The 12,843-nt window shown below is 49.6% G+C and overlaps 1 protein-coding gene across 3 annotated transcripts in view; it reads left to right on the forward strand.

Annotated features, from left to right (window-relative positions):
- The window catches only part of PRPF39 (pre-mRNA processing factor 39), a 271,712-nt gene that overhangs the window by 128,164 nt on the left and 130,705 nt on the right, over positions 1–12,843 (forward strand). The window lies entirely within an intron of this gene.

Raw genomic sequence — 12,843 nt, forward strand, 5'->3', positions numbered from 1 at the left:
TTGTCCCAACTCCGGCTTCAGTTGATGCAATCTGCCTATGATGCGTTCGAGCTCTCAGCCCGAGCGGCGGCTTGCTCGGTGGCGATGCGCCGGTTGGCCTGGTTGCGGACCATTGATATGGACCCGAATCTTCAGGACTGCCTGGCGAACGTCCCGTGTGCTGGGGCGGATCTTTTTGACGAATCCATCGAGACTGTCACGAAGAAATTGTCTTACCACGAAAAGTCCTTCCAATCTATCCTTCGGCCGAAGCCTAAGCCTCAGCAGTCTCGACCTTCTCGTCCACCGTTGATTTATCAGAGGCGTTATCAGCCGAGGCAAACTCCTCCTGCGAGGCAAGCAGCGAAGCGTCAGCCTCCCCAGAAGGGTCAGCCTAAGTCTCAGTCGCCTGCTGTCCGTAAGACCACTCAGCCTTTTTGACTGTCTCGTCGAGGGCATAACCAACTTCGTTCTGCCTCCCCCTGTTTTTCCCATAGGAGGGCGTCTCCATCATTTTTATCATCGCTGGGAGACCGTAACAACCGACCTTGGGTCCTTACTATCATCAGGGAGGGATACTCTCTTCATTTCCATCGGGTCCCTCCGGACCACCCTCCAAGAGAGTATCCTTCCAACTTGAATCAGACCGCCCTTCTTCTTCAGGAAGCTCAGGCTTTGCTCCGGCTTCGCGCCGTGGAGCCGGTTCCTATGGACCAACTGAACCAGGGGTTTTACTCTCGGTACTTCCTTGTTCCGAAGAAGACGGGCGATCTGCGACCCATTTTGGACCTCAGGGTCCTCAACAAATTCCTTGTCAAAGAGAGGTTTCGCATGCTGACGCTTGCTTCTCTCTACTCCCTCCTCGAGCAGAACGACTGGTTATGCTCTCTGGATCTCAAGGAGGCCTACACTCATATCCCCATTCATCCGGCCTCTCGCAAGTTCCTCAGATTTCGGGTGGGACATCTCCATCTGCAGTACCGAGTGCTTACATTCGGCCTGTCTTTGTCTCCCAGAGTCTTCACGAAGTGTCTGGTGGTGGTGGCCGCAGCACTCAGGAACCAGGGTCTTCAGGTATTCCCCTACCTCGACGACTGGCTGATCAAGGCTCCCTCGGCCTCGGGGGTCCTCTCGGCGACCCTGTCCACGATTCTGTTCCTGCAGAGTTTGGGATTCGAGATCAACTTTCCCAAGTCTCATCTACAGCCGACCCAGTCTCTGCCCTTCATCGGGGCTGTCCTGGATACCATTCGTCTCAGAGCATTCCTTCCGTCTCAGCGCATGGATGCTGTTCTTCATCTCTGCTAGTCTGTGTCTTCTCGCCAGACCATCTCGGCGAGACACATGATGGTCCTCCTGGGCCACATGGCCTCTACAGTTCATGTGACGCCGTTTGCCAGACTCCACCTCAGAATCCCTCAGTGGACCCTGGCATCTCAGTGGACTCAGGTGTCGGATCCGTTGTCTCGACATATCACAGTCACTCCTGCTCTTCGGCAGTCTCTGCTCTGATGGATGACCTCTTCGAATCTATCCAGAGGTTTGCTGTTTCATTCTCCACCCCACCAGAAGGTTCTCACAACCTTCAATGCTCTTCAAGCTTTTCAACATCTACTGCACGACATGGTGGTCCTCATTCGCACCGACAACCAGGTCGCCATGTATTATATCAACAAGCAAGGGGGCACGGGCTCGGCCTCCCTCTGCCAGGAAGCTCTCAGAGTCTGGGATTGGGCGGTTCGCCACAACTCCTTCCTCAAAGCTGTCTACATTCAGGGGAAGGACAATGTCTTGGCGGACAGGCTGAGTCGGCTTCTACAGCCTCACGAATGGACCCTCCATTCCATGCCCCTTCATCAGATCTTTGCTCAGTGGGGAACGCCTCAGATAGATCTCTTTGCGGCTCCCCACAACTTCAAACTGCCTCTTTTTTGCTCCAGGATCTACACTCCTCATCGTCTCGAGGCAGATGCCTTTCTACTGGATTGGGGGAATCGCTTCCTGTATGCATTCCCCCCATTTCCTCTCATTCAAAATACTCTGGTCAAGTTGAGATCGGATCATGCCACCATGATTCTGATTGCTCCTCGGTGGCCCAGACAACCTTGGTTCTCCCTTCTACTTCAACTCAGCAGCAGGGAGCCGGTCCTTCTTCCAGTGTTTCCTTCACTGCTTACTCAACATCAAGGTTCACTGCTTCATCCCAGCCTGCAGTCTCTCCACCTGACATCTTGGTTCCTCTCAACGTAACTCCTCACCAGTTTTCCCAGGCGGTGAGGGAGGTCTTAGAGGCTTCCAGGAAGCCTGCTACTTGTCAATGCTACTCCCAAAAATGGACTAGATTTTCTTCATGGTGTATTTCCAATTCTAAGGAGCCTCAGCGAGCCTCTCTTTCCTCAGTATTGGACTATCTTCTATACCTGTCTCAGTCTGGTCTCAAGTCGACATCTATTCGAGTCCACCTGAGTGCTATTGCGGCTTTACATCAGCCTCTACAAGGGAAACCTCTCTCTTCTCATCCTGTGGTTTCCAGATTTATGAAAGGACTTTTTCATGTCAATCCTCCTCTCAAACCGCCTCCAGTGGTTTGGGATCTAAATGTTGTCCTTTCTCAGCTTATGAAACCTCCTTTTGAGCCTCTGAGCAAGGCTCCCTGAAAGTTTCTCACTTGGAAAGTGGTTTTTCTGGTGGCCCTCACATCTGCTCGCAGGGTCAGTGAGCTTCAGGCCTTAGTGGCGGACCCACCTTTCACAGTATTCCATCATGACAAGGTGGTCCTCCGCACTCATCCGAAATTCCTGCCTAAAGTGGTCTCTGAATTTCATCTCAACCAATCCATTGTGCTTCCAGTGTTTTTTCCAAAGCCTCATTCTCACCCTGGAGAATCAGCTCTACACACTCTAGACTGTAAGCGTGCGTTGGCTTTCTACTTGGATCGCACCAAACCATACAGAACTGCTCCTCAACTTTTCGTCTCCTTAGATCCAAACAAGTTGGGACGACCTGTATCGAAGCGCACCATCTCCAATTGGATGGCGGCTTGTATCTCTTTCTGCTATGCCCAGGCTGGATTACCTCTTCCCTGTAAGGTCACGGCTCATAGGGTCAGAGCAATGGCAGCCTCTTTAGCCTTCCTCAGATCGACACCGATTGAGGAGATTTGTAAGGCTGCCACTTGGTCCTCGGTTCATACATTCACCTCTCATTATTGTCTGGATACTTTCTCCAGACGGGATGGCCAAACTGTGTTACAAAATTTGTTCTCCTAAGTTGCCAACTCTCCCTCCATCCCGTTGAGGTTAGCTTGGAGGTCACCCACTAGTGAGAATACCTGCCTGCTTGTCCTGGGATAAAGCAATGTTACTTACCGTAACAGTTGTTATCCAGGGACAGCAGGCAGCTATTCTCACGTCCCACCCACCTCCCCTGGGTTGGCTTCTCTGCTAGCTACCTGACCTGAGGAGACACGCCCGGAGCATCGGGCGGGAAGGCACTGGCGCATGTGCGTTGCGGGCATCTCGAAACTTCTGAGTTTCTTCAAGCAAGACATGCTTGCAAGATGTCCGTATCGGGGCTCTGTCGGATGACATCACCCACTAGTGAGAATAGCTGCCTGCTGTCCCTGGATAACAACTGTTACGGTAAGTAACATTGCTTTTGGGAGGTTAAACATCAATTCATAAGGATGCAAGCTGGAATTACATTCCACCGGCTTATGATGCAATGTTGTATCAAATTTTGTTCCAGATTTTTTCACCAACACATCAAAAAATTCAATCTCCTGCCAGTTATAAGTAACAGTAAATTGAAGATCTGGCATCAAGGGAATTTAGCCAAATCACAAATTACTTTAATTCTCCTTCAGTACCTATCCATAAACAAAAAATATCATCCAAAAAATGTTGCCACATTGAAATGTATTGAAAAAAAGATGATGAAAAAAATCTTTTGTTGATCCAGTTTTGCTACATATAAAATAGCTACTAAGGGGGTTAATTTGCCCCCATCATTACACCCTGTATTTGTTGGAAATACTTATGATATAAAAAATAATTACGATGGATCATTAAAAATTGTGTACAAAACATGTTCTTCATCTCTTATTCAAAACTTTTTCTATAATTGTTAAAGCTCTTTCCTGGGGTATCGTCATAAACAAGGAAATAATATCCATTGTTACTAACCATACATTACTTCACTCTTCCAGCTTCCATTCTTATAAATAGGTTATTGAAATGCACAGCTGAATTTTAAGCTAAGTGTATTGCTTATACCGTGTTTTGCCGAAAGCAAACTTTAGCATAATTTTCGGTGTAGGTCTTAATATAAGCCCTACCCCAAAAATAAGCCCTAGTCCCTGGATTTGCTGGCAGCAGCACTTCCCCTGACTCTGCCCCCACAGCGCAGCCAAACCTCCGGTGACTCTCCCATCCTTCTATATCTCTCTCCCATCCAAACTCCGCCGACCCTTCGACCGCGAGACCTACCACCTCCCTTCACAGAGCAGTGTCGGCAGCACTCTAAACAGGCTGCTTCGTGGCCTTCTCCCGCCGGGGCATTCCCTCTGTTGCATCACTGATGATGTCATCAGCAACTTGGTGCACAGAAGGCCCCAACGGGAGAAAGCCATAAAGCAGCCTGTTTAGAGTGCTGCCGATGCTGCTCTGTGGAGGGAGGTATATATGTCTCGTGGTCAGCGGGGTTCGGATGGGAGGGAGAGATGGAAGGACAGGTTTGTCAGCGGAGGTTCAGCGGCCGGGGGGGGGGGTATTGCTCAAGGGTTCTTCTGCAGCTACATGGAAGGGAGGGATAGCGGGGCAAAGGTTCTGCTGCATGAGAGAGGGGAGGGAGGGATAGAAAGATGCGGCAGAGGGAAGGCACAAGAGGATGGGTAAGAGGGGAGGAAAGATGCTGCACATGCGGGAGAGAGAAAGGAAAGAGGAATAATTGGGGTGGAGGAGAAGGGAGAGATGATCATTGTACATGAAAAAAATAAGACCTACCTCAAAAATAAGACCTAGTGTGTTTTTGGGCCCAAAATTAATATAAGACACTGTTTTATTTTCAGGGAAACACGGTTCTTTACTGATGGGTAATATCTCCGTGACCAGCAGGTGGAAACTGAGACCAAAACTTGGTTGTAGTATATTAGCTGAGGCTCCCCTCTCCTAAACCAGTCTTTTCTCAGTCTCCAGCAAGTGAGGTAGGAAAAAATTTGGGCTCCCCTTGTTAGAGCTGTTGGTTTTTGTTTAGGACTCCTGGTCCCCTTTCTGGTGCCAGACAGATCCTGTTTGGGGATCCGTCCAACCTCGGGGGTGTTAAACCCAGTGGGTCTCTTGCTGGGTCCCTCCCCCCCACTTCATCCACCTCGCCAAGTTTTTATAGAGGCACCACAATATTGGTCAGGCCTCCCGGCTTAGAGAGCCAGTGGAGTCTGTTCTGGGGAGAAAAAAAATCTTGAGGCTCTGCCAGTCTAAAGGGCTTTTTCCTTTTAAATTTACTGTATTTTCATGTATTTTTCTGCTAACTGGCACTTGTATTCTAGCTAGGTTGTGTCTGGAGCAAGGAGCACTTTTGCAGGGGTAGAAGTGCTTATTGTGATCCAGCCGCGAGGCACTATTCAAGCGGAGCAGGCCGCTGTGAAGGGGAATCCTCGTCGGCATTGGGTGCTGGCGGCCAGGGATCCCCTTCGTGAGTGCCTCGCGAGCCGGCAGCTGCCTGCGGGGAAGCAGGGCTTCCTCCACCACCCACGCTGAAATTCCCCAGCTGCCGACAGTCAGACAGAAAAGATTTCCTTATCACCGAAGCGGCTGGGTACTCCCTTAACAGCTGATGCTGGCTTGCCTACTTTAGCGGCTGGGGCGGTTTAGGCCTCTTAGCCGCTTAAGGTCTACGGAGCTCTCGTTTTTGGTGGGAAGCACCTCCATTTTTATGTAGCCTCAGGTGACCTCGCCCCTGTATTGGGACACAGGTGGTAGGTTGTTTGCTGGATCCCCTGCTGTGGCAGGGAGTCCATGGAGCCACCAGGGAATTTTTCTTCTATTTTTAAATGTTGGACTTTCTTGATGCGGCCAGATGTTCTGCTTCCACCCCGGTGGGGAGGGGGAGGTTGCCCTTGATGTCTTCTATGGGCCGGCCCCACTCAGTACCAGTTTAGTTCCACCCTACTCCTTTCTGGTCCCGGGGGGGGGGGGGGTGTTTCCCTTGGGACGCTGATTTCTCTTAAGGAGCTGCCTTCGGTTTCTCAGGACCTGGACCTTTGGGAGTCCTCCAGGATCCTTTGGCAGGGGTGTTTAACTCAATCACATAAGGGGCCGAAATCTAAAACACAGGCTAAGTCGCGGGCCAAATTTTTTGTTAAGATACTTTTATTAAGGTGTGCTAAAGATTAGCACATGCTAAATGCTAAAGCATCCATTATATTCCTATGAGCATCTTAGCATTTAGCGCGTGCTAAATTGGTTAGCGTGCCTTAATAAAAGGACCCCTTAGTCTTAGTAGAATTACAGGGTTACAACCTCTCCAACTCCATCCGGCTTTGTGGTATAAACAAAAGAAATAAAAAAGACTTCCTCTCTTTGAGGTCCTAGTTCATGCTTGCTGTCTAACACCAGCTCTGACAAGATACACATTTCAAATCTGTCATATTTATAATCACAAAATAGAAAATAAAATTATTTTTATTTCTACCTTTTGTTGTCTGGTCATTTTGGTTTTCCATCATCTTGGTCCCAGTTTCTCTTTCTGCTTTTTGTCTGTCTTCTACTAATTTTCTTTCCAGTGTCTGCTGTCCATTTTTTTCTCCTCTCTTGTTCCGTTCCTTCCTTACGCCTGTCTCCAATGTATTGATTTTTCCCATTCAGCTTTAACTTTTTCTTTTCTTTTTTTGCCTCTGTCCACTCAAATCTTACCTCTTTCTCACCCTTTTTAAATTTTCAGCTACCTCTCAATTCTCCATCTCCTCTCAGTCCCTAGCTCTCTTATTTCCCAGCCTCCTATTTCCTTCTATCTACTCCCCATTACCACATCTCTCCTCCTCTCATCGTGGTCCAACATTTTGCTCCTTCTCTCTTCTGTTTTTCTTCCCTCCCCCCTTGATGCAGAACAATGAGATGGTAGGAAAAAAAAAAAGATGCTGCATCTCTCTCTCCCTTCCATCCCCAGGCCTAACATTTCTCCCTCCCTTCCATCCCATCTTTCTCTTCCCAACTGCCCCCATCCCATCTCTCCCCCTGTCTGCCTGCCTGCCTCCCTCCCTCCAGGTCCACCATTTCTCCCTTTCTCTTCCCAACAGTTCTCCATTCAAGTATGTCTTTCCTTCTTCCTCCACACCACCTGAGGTCCAACTTCTCTCCCTTCAGAACATTGCCCACCATCTCTCTCCCCTCTTTTTCTGGCTCCATAAGCTTCCCGCCCAATCTGGCACTACTTTTAATAACCTCCCCCTTCCTACTTAAAAAAAATCCAAAGGACTAGTTAGTTCAGGGGGTTTCCTCGGCCCAGCATGTCCTTCCCCTTCTCTCCGCATGGTCCGATGTTGCTGTCATGCTGAAAAAGCTCCCCGACCTTTCCCTTCTCTCGACCCAGCATGTCTTCCCTCCTGCGCTGGTCCGATGTCACCATCACGCTGAAAAATCTGCCTGCCTTGGCAGTGATTCAGCAATATTGTCTGTGGCTTCCCTTCCTGCTTTCTGTCAGTCTCCAATGATGCAACTTCCTGTTTCTGCCCGGGTGAATCACGGCAGACGGAAAGCAGGAAGGGGAGCTGCGAACAACGTTGCTGAATCACTGCCGAGGCCGGCAGATTTTTCAGCATGATGGCGACATTGGATCGGCGCAGGAGGGAAGACATGCTGGGCCATGAGAAGGGAAAGTTCCGGGAGTACTCAACTGGCATTGGGAGCAGCTGAAAAACAACTTCTCTGCAGGAATGCAGAAGCTAGTTGAATGATACAACAAATGTGTTGTCTTGAAAGGGGACTATGTGGAAAAGTGATATGTTCAGTTGCTCACAGTTACTTCTATTAAAGCCGTTAAAAATATTTTGCCTTTACTTTTTGATTTACCCTCATATTTAACTTTCTTCATTTAAACATTTTCAATATACTATCTGTCCTCTGAGGAGAAATTAGGTTTTTACCTGCTAATTTTCTTTCTGTTATATGCTAGACCGGTACAGTCCTTTACTGTGACCAGCAGTTGGAGACTGAGACCAAAACTTGGTTGTAAAATATTAGCTGAGGCTTCCCTTTCCTAAACCAGTCTGCCGAATAATCAAGCAGAACTAAGAAAAAACTAACTTATAAACAATAATAACACTATGAACAGGAGAGTAAAACAACAAAACATATAGTAACAGCTGTTGGAAAATGCATAGACCTAAAATCCTTCAGTGAAAATGTCCCCACAGCTCACCATGCCAGCTAAGCCATAGCCGCTGTTTTTGTATCTCCCCGTCCCTAGAAAAATACTATAACCCGCAGAAAATAAAAATCTGCACGTGAACAAAACCCGCAAACACCTCCTAAAGACAGATAGGATGGGGAACTGTACCGGTCTAACGGCTAACAGAAAGAAAATTAGCAGGTGAGAATCTAATTTCTCCTTATGTGTCGCCTGCTAGACTGGTACAGTTCTTTATTGATGGGACGTACCAAAGCAGTACCCATCATGGGAGGGGACCCCCGAAAGGCCGACACCAGAACATGCTCACCGTACACTGCGTTCCAACGTGCCTGAATGTCCACATGATAGTGTCTGACAAAGGAATGCAGAGAAGACCAAACTGCAGCCTTACAAATATCCACTGGAGGCACTAGAGAAGACTCAGCCCAAGAAGCTGCCTGACCCTGAGTGGAATGAGCCTTGAGAAATTCTGGAACAAGTTTTTTCTGAAGAAGGTATGTGGAAGCAATAAGCAATAGTCTCCTTAATCCACCACGCAATGGTAGCCTTGGAAGCGCCATACCCCCTTACAAGGACCCGCTAAAAGGACAAATAGATCTGATTTCCTGAATTCCTGGGTCCACTGAACATAAGAGCAAAGGACCTGGCATACATCCAATTTGCGCAACTGTTTCTGCTTTGAAGATCTCTCCCGACTATGCAACACCGGGAGGACCACTGACTGATTGACATGAAAACGAGAAACTACCTTTGGTAGAAAGGAAGGACAGGCCGCAACACCACCCGCTTCCTAGAGAACTCCAAGAAGGGAGACCTACAAGAGAAAGCCTGCAGCTCAGAAACACGTCTAGCAGAATTAATAGCCACCAAAAAGACCACTTTAAGAGTAAAGTACTTCAATAAGCAAGCACTCAAAGGCTCAAAAGGTGGGCGCACCAGCACGGACATACCAGATTAAGATCCCAAGATGGAACAGAAGGTGGCACGGGAGGCTTTAACTAAACAGCAAATGACATCGGGAATGACAGCCGCTGTCCTTGTAACAACCCCCGAAAGGTAGACAAGGCTGCAAGCTGAGCTCTGAAAGAAGACCAAGTAAGGCCCCTGACTAGGCCATCCTGCAAGAACTCTAATATGTTGGGCAAGGAAGCTTGAAAGGAGACCACTCCACACGCCGCACATCAATCCTCAAATATAAGCCAAACCCACACATAAGCCTGAGAAGAGGAAAGTCTCTGGGACCCCAAGAGGGTTGAGATCACTTTATCTGAATACCCCTTCTCACCTAGGCATTCCCTTTCAAGAGCCAAGCTGTAAGACAAAGAACCCGGATCAAACACTGGAATGGGGCCCTGAGTCAGAAGGTCGATCGCGAGAGGCAAAGGTAGAGGATCCGCCACCAGATGACACTCCAGGTCCGCATACCACAGACGCAGGGGCCACCAGAATCACGAAGCAGGGATGCCGAACAATGCAAAGAACTACTCTTTCCACTAGCGGCCACAGAGGAAACACGTACAGAAGACCCTCCGGAGGCCATCCAATCCCTCAGCCTGACCTTTTCTATGACGACTGAAGAAGCGGGGTGTTTTGGGGTTGACACTCATGGCCATCAGGTCCATGAAGGTATGACCCCAAGTCTGCACTATCAACTGGAAGGCCACAGAACTTACACCACTCTCCAGGATCTAGCACGTGACGACTGAGGAAGTCCACCTGAACATTCTCCACTCTTGTTATGTGGGAAGCAGAGATGTCCAGATGAGACTCTGCCCAGATCATGAGCAGAGCTGCCTTCTGCGCCACCAGAGAACTCTTGGTGCCCCCGGACAAATAACATAGGCCACCACCATGGCATTGTCCAAGATGACCTGGACCGACTTGCCCATCAAAAAAGGATTGGAACGCTAGCAAGGCCAAATGAATGGCTCTGGTCTCCAAAACATTTTTTGACAAATCCTTCTCCGGGGACCAACTGCCCTACGCAGAGCGACCTAGACAATGAGCTCCCCAGCCAATAGAAGCACCGTCCAGTGAGGCTGATCCAGACTCACCCCTTGTACTAGATGGGAGATCTAGAGCTACCAACGAAGACTGCAGCAACCCAAACACCAAAGAGGAACAGAGAAGTCCAGACTTTGCCTCTGGGGTGATCACTTCCAAATAAGCGGATGTATGTGGGCTTGAGCCCATCTCTTCATGTCTAGGGAAGCCACCATCGACCCCAAGACTTGGAGGAAATCCTGTGCCCGATGACACCGGGATGCCATAAGCAGGCAAATTGGAGATTGCAATTTTGCTTACCCAAGCATCTGGGAGGTAGACCTTCCCCCAAAGAGGTGTTGAACAGAACCCCAAGGTATTCCAGGCGCTGAAAGGGGTCAAACCAACTCTTGGATAGGTTGACAACCCAGCACAGCGACTGCAGGAACTCAGCCACCCGAGCCGTGACCCAGGTGCTCTCCTGGAAAGACTGCTCGAATCAACCAATCACCCAGCTAGGGATGAACCAGAATGCCTTCCTTGCACAAAGCCGCCACCACGACCACCATAAGATTGGGAATCATCCTTGGGGTCGTGACCAGACCAAATGGAAGCACATAAAACTGATAGTGCCGACTCAAGACTGTAAAGCGAATGAAGGGCTGATGGGAGGTCCAGTTTGGAACATGCAAGTAGGCCTCTGTCAGATCGAGAGAAGTCAGATACTCCCCTGGCTGAACTGTCAGAATGACAGACCGCAGAGTCTCCATGAGAGCCCTGTTGACCACTTTCAAATCTAAGATGGACCGAAAGGTCCCCTCTTTCTTGGGCAACACAAAGTAAATTGAGTACCTGCCGGTGCAACACTCCTGAGGGGGCACTTGAACCACTGCGTTGAGATCTAGCAATCTTGGAAGGGTCTTCAAAAGGCCTGCTTCTTGCATGCCACCTGAGAAGGAGAAGCTAAAAAATGATCTGGCAAGGAGCGGGCAAAACTCCAGCGCATAACCATCCTGAATCACCTCCAGGACCCACTGAATGGACTTGATCTCTGCCCATTTTGAATAGAACTCATGCAGACAGTCACCCACTGGAACTAGAGGGGCCGCCGGCAAGGAGACATTGGGCAGGATGTGCAGTGGGGGAACCGGCGAAAGAAAACCTCAGCTCCCCAGCGGAACCCCCGAAAGGACTGCATGCGCTGAAAATCATGACCCTGGGAAGACCCAGAGGCTGGAAAGAAAGTGGCCCCTTGGCCAGGGCGTAGCCAGTGGAAAAACACGCAAGCACCCTTGAGCAGAGCCACCCTTGCTAGCGGCCTAGCTCTGACTTCAGCGAGGCCCTTTAAAATCCTTTCCCAACACGAAAGATCCCCAAAAGAGGAATGACGTCAGCTTAGCCTGGGATGCTGCGACTGAAAACCATGCCCGAAGCCACAAGGTATGACGCACAGGCAACCCGAGAGCCAGAGACTTGGCCAAAGCCTGCAACAGGTCATACATGGCATCCACGTATCAGACACACAGACAAAAATTTGCTCGGCTCACCGAAAAATAAGCCCAAGCAACCAAACTGCCACACATCTCCGCCTGGACCCCAGGGCGGAATAAACATCAAACTCTGAGACAGGAGGGACTCCAACATACATTCCACAGGGTCCCTCAAAGCAGAGCTGCCTGTAACAGGCCCATGAGGTCACATCACGACGGCTGAGAGCATCACGGCCACAACAGATGACCTGAAGGTGTCACGATTCCCCTACAGGATGGGAACCCAACAGGCTATAGAGCGTGCAGAGCTAACAGGGGCCACAGGCATCAGATACTGCACTAGCACAAACTCCCGAAAAATCCTGAAACTCAGAAAAAGGAACAGGAAGCTAGGCAGATCCCCTGAAACAAGGGATCTACCAACACATGGGGGCTACTACTAGGCTGCCTTGAACCCTGAGGAGACCTTAAGAATTTGCTCAAGGAGCTCATCCTGCCGATAAAATACGCCCCAAGGACACGTCCGCACTAGCAGACAGAAGCGCAAAACTGCCACTAGAGCAGACATTTGAAACTCTGGTCTGCGGTGTAATAAAATTTGGCCCGCCAGACAATTACAAATTTGCACTTAAGCTGGCCCGCTGTATGTTCACGTGGCTTCCCGGTCTCATTAAAGCAGCCTGCAGAGTATCGCTGGTCGGATGTAACGATCCTAGCAGGCTGCCATAGCCTCAGTAGCATGTTCCCTCTGCCTTTGTCCTGAGGAGGGGCGGGACCGCGGTAGAAGGAACATGCTGCGGAGGCCGACGGCAGCCTGCTAGGATTGCTACAGCTGACCAGCGATCCTCTGCAGGCTGCTTTAATGTGAGACCGGGATGGAGGGAGGGAAGGAACAGAGGGCCAAATCTCGGGCCGAAAGGCGGAAAGATGCCAGAACTCCGGGGGAGGGAAGGGAATCGGAAGGGAAGAAGAAAGGAGGAGACCC

Source organism: Geotrypetes seraphini, chromosome 7, assembly GCF_902459505.1.
Source record: "Geotrypetes seraphini chromosome 7, aGeoSer1.1, whole genome shotgun sequence".
NCBI classification, from domain to species: domain Eukaryota; kingdom Metazoa; phylum Chordata; class Amphibia; order Gymnophiona; family Dermophiidae; genus Geotrypetes; species Geotrypetes seraphini.